At 37.4% G+C, this 4,588-nt stretch overlaps 1 pseudogene; it reads left to right on the top strand.

Annotated features, from left to right (window-relative positions):
* Nucleotides 1–2,490: 2,490 nt before the first annotated feature.
* On the top strand, nt 2,491–3,424 carry LOC105533142 (annotated as a pseudogene).
* The last annotated feature ends 1,164 nt before the right edge of the window (nt 3,425–4,588 follow it).

Here is a 4,588-nt window from a genome sequence, read left to right on the forward strand (position 1 = left end):
GAATATATCTCAAATTAATAAAAGCTATTTATGACAAACACATACACAATGTCACACTGAATGGGCAAAATCTGGAAGCATTCCCTTTGAAAACCGTCACAAGACAAAAAATGTCCTCTCTCACCACTCTCAAGCAACTAGTATTGGAAGTTCTGACCACGGCAATTAGGCAAGAGAAAGAAATAAAGGATATTCAAATAGGAAGGGAGGAAGTCCAATTGCCCTGTTTGCAGGTGACATAATTGTATACTTAGAAATCCCCATCATGTCCACCCAAAAACTCCTTAAGCTGATAAGCAACTTCAACAATGTCTCAGGATATAAAATCAATGTGCAAAAATCACTAGCATTCTTATACATCAATAATAGACAAACAGAGAGCCAAATCATGAGTGAACTCCCGTTTACAATTGCTTCAGAGAAAATAAAGTACCTAGGAATACAACTCACAAGCAATGTGCAGGGCCTGTTAAAGGAGAACTACAAACCACCGCTCACGGAAATAAGACAGGACCCAAACAAATAGAAAAAAATTCCATGCTCATGGATACGAAGAAGCAATATAAAAATGGCCATACTGCTCAAAGTAATTTATAGATTCAATGCTATTCCCATGAAGCTACCAGTGACTTTCTTTACAGAATTAGATAAAACTACTTTAAATTTCATATAGAACCAAAAAGGAGCCTGTATAGTCAAGACAACCCTAAGCAAAAAGAAAAAAGCTGGAAGCATCAAGCTACCTGAACTCAAACTATACTGAAAGTCTACAGTACCCAAAACAGCATGGTACTGGTGCCAAAACGGATATATAGACCAGTAGAACAGAACAGAGGCCTCAGAGTAACACCACGCATCTACAACCATCTGATCTTTGACAAACCTTACAAGAGCAAGCAATGGGAAAATGATTCACTACTTAATAAATGGTGCTGGGAAAACTGGCTAGCCGTATGGAGAAAACTGAAACTGGACTCATTCCTTACACTTCATACAAAAATTATCTCAAGATGGATTAAAGGCTTAAATGTAAGACCTAAAACCATTAAAACCCTAGAAGAAAACGTAGGCAATACCATTTAGGACATACGAATGGGCAAAGACTTCATGACTAAAACTCCAAAAACAATGGCAACAAAAGCCAAAATAGACAAATGGGATCTAATTAAACTAAAGAACTTCTGCACAGAAAAAGAAACTATCATCAGAGTGAACACACAACCAAGAGAATGGGAGAAATGTTTTGCAATGTATCCATCTGACAAAGATCTAATGTCCAGAATCTGCAAAGAACTTAAACGAATTTACAAGAGAGAAGCAAACAACCTCATCAAAAGGTGGGTGAAGTGTTTGAACAGACGCTTCTCAAAAGAAGATATTTATGTGGCCAACAAACATTTGAAAAATAGCTTATCATCACTAGTCATTAGAGAAATGTCAGTCAAAACCACAATAAGATATCATCTCATGCCAGTGAGAATGGTGATCATTAAACAGTCGGGAAACAACAGATGCTGGTGAGTAAGTGGAGAAATAGGAAAGCTTTTACACTATTAGTGGGAGTGTAAATTAGTTCAACCATTGTAGAAGACAGTGTGGCAATTGCTCAAGGATTTAGAACCAGAAATACCATTTGCTGTAGCAATCCCATTCCTGGGTATATACGCAAAGGATTATAAATCACTCTAGTATAAAGACACAGACACACGTATGTTTATAGCAACACTATTTACAATAGCTAAGACTGGGAACCAACACAAATGCCCATCAATGATAGACTGGATAGAGAAAATGTAGCACATAGACATCATCGAATACTCTGCATCCATGAAAAAGAGTGAGTTCATCTCCTTTGCAGGGACACGCATGAAGCTGGAAACCATCATTCTCTAGCCAACTAACACAGGGACAGAAAACTAAGCACCGCATATTCTCACTCATAAGTGGGAGTTGAACAGTGAGAACACATGGACACAGGGAGGAGAACATCACACACCAGAGCCTTTTGGGAAATGGGGGGCCAAGAGGAGGTAAAGCATTAGGACAAATACCTAATGCATGTGGGACTTAAAACCTAGATGATGGGTTGATGGATGCAGCAAACCACCATGGTACATGTATACCTATGTAGTAAACCTGCACATTCAGCACATGTATCCCAGAACTTAAAGTATATAAAAAAATAAAGTTATTTTGTGAGAGAGAAAAAAGGGACCACATTTACATAATGTTTATTTACTATGGTGTATTTTTATAATTGTTCTATTTTATTATTATTTTTGTTGATCTCTTGCTTGCCTAACTTATAAACTGAATGTTATCGTAAGTATATATGGATCCAAAGACATCGTGTAAATAGTGTATATGAGACTCAGTATTATCCTCAGTTTCAGGCATCCCCTGGGGGTCTTGGATGCATCCCCTGTGGATGGGGGGAACTAATTCACTTATCTTTCTGCTGCCCTGCAGGAAGGATTATATGAATGCCCCATGGAAAAATACAATCAAACATCAACTGATTTCATCTTATTGGGAATCTTCCCACCATCCAGAATTGGCCTTTTCCTCTTCATCCTCATTCTCATTTTGTTATTGGCTGTAATTGGCAATCAGTCCATAATCTTTCTCATCTTCTTGGACACTCATCTCCACATGCCCATGTATTTCTTACTTGGTCACCTCTACCTCATTGACCTAAATTACATCTCCACTATTGCCCCCAGATGTTTTCTGATTTTCTGTTTGGAAACACGTCTATTTCCTTCACTGGGTGTGGGATTCAGAGTTTCTTCTTTGTGACTTTAGCAGGTGCAGAAGTGCTGCTCCTGACATAAATGGCCTGTGATCATTATGTGGCCGTTTGCTTTCCCCTCCACTATCCCATACATATGAGCAAAAGAGTATGTGGTGGTGATAATAGGATCTTGGATAATGGGCTCCGTTGACACTTGTGCTCACATTTCATGTATGCCCCATATCCCTGTTGCTCAGCAAGGGCTGTGATGTCCCAGCCACAGTGACTCTGGCCTTCTTGGACACCTGGGTCTATCAGTGCACAGTGTTTTTGAGCACAATCCTCTTTCTCGTGTTTACTTTTATTGATATTGCAGGTTCCTCTGGCCAGGTTCTCCTTACTGTCTACCACATGAAATCTGCAGAAGGGAGGAAGAAGGCCTATTTGACCTGTAGCACCCACCTCACTGTAGTAATTTTCTACTATGCAAACTTTGCTTATACCTCTCTATATTCGAGATACCTGCAATCTCCAACAGAGGACAAGGTTCTGGCTGTCTTCTACACCATCCTCACCTCAATGCTCAACCCCATCATCTACAGCCTGAGAAACAAGGAGGTGATGGGGGCCCTGACACGAGTGAGTCAGACAATCTTCCCTGTGAAAATGAAGACAAACTTCCTGCCTTAGAGTCCAAGCACTAACTTCACGTCAACTTAGCAGTGTACAGCAGTTATGGATAATAATATTCCATGTCAGGAGTGTGGAACAAAAATTACTCTAGAAAGTTTTTTAAAATTTAGTCTTGACATTATAATTGCATATTCTAAGACATTCATGTTGTTTTTGTTTTGTTTGTTTTTATCAATATAGATCATTTATTTTCCACTAAATTGTGGGCAGTAGGGTTTCATTAAAATTAAAATAATAAATGTCCAAACTAATCATAGCATTCTGCATAATAGTTATATGTCATTCATCTCTCATTATTATTAAGATGAAAGAATAATAAATTATTTAAGATGACTGAATCTAATTGAATATAAGATAGTATTGTATTTTCTCTCAACTGGTGGGTATAGCTTCTTCTTTTTCCTAAAGTAATGATTTATTGATAAATTTACCTCAGGATAAATAATTATTTTGGGGGATAAGCCAATTTGTCTTTAGAAAAACAAAAGTTTCTTTACAACAGATTCTATAGAAGTTACAGTCTAGTGAGTGTCGAGTAGATTATTTGAACCATTCCCCAGTCACATCACAACACACTCAATTTCTGCCTCCTTCATTGCCACTGGTATTCTCATACAAGACATTCTGCCTGGACAATTTTATTTCTACTTATTTTTCTCATATATCAATACGTCTGTACAGCTTGGGTTGGGGTCAGCTTCTCTGCTCCACTATTTTTATGCCTGCTTAGGTATGTGCCTAAAAGCATCAACATTATTTCCGTAAAAGTTATACTGTATTATATACTGAAAATTTGCCAAGAGTGGGTTTTAAGTCCTCTTTATAAAGATCATAACTATGGAAAGTGCTGTAAAACTTAAGTGTAGTAATCATTTCAACATGTAGATGGAAGTCAAACATCCTGTTGTACATTTTTAATAAAATAAAATATTATGTGGCACATCTTTAATGAAATCAATAATCAATCAATACAGACTGGCTTGAAATGTTCCTAGAATTATCTAATTAAAATATATTTTGATGATGTCACTTTCCTTAGCGTGGTATGTGATTCTCTCCACTGGCTAATTCACTCCTACATTGGCAGGATCACACTGTACCTGGAACTTTATGTTCTCTTCATCTTAAATTGAATGCAGTTTTCTGAACAAGTTTTGAAAA

The sequence above is a fragment of the Mandrillus leucophaeus genome, unplaced genomic scaffold (genome assembly GCF_000951045.1).
Source record: "Mandrillus leucophaeus isolate KB7577 unplaced genomic scaffold, Mleu.le_1.0 Scaffold1227, whole genome shotgun sequence".
NCBI lineage: Eukaryota > Metazoa > Chordata > Mammalia > Primates > Cercopithecidae > Mandrillus > Mandrillus leucophaeus.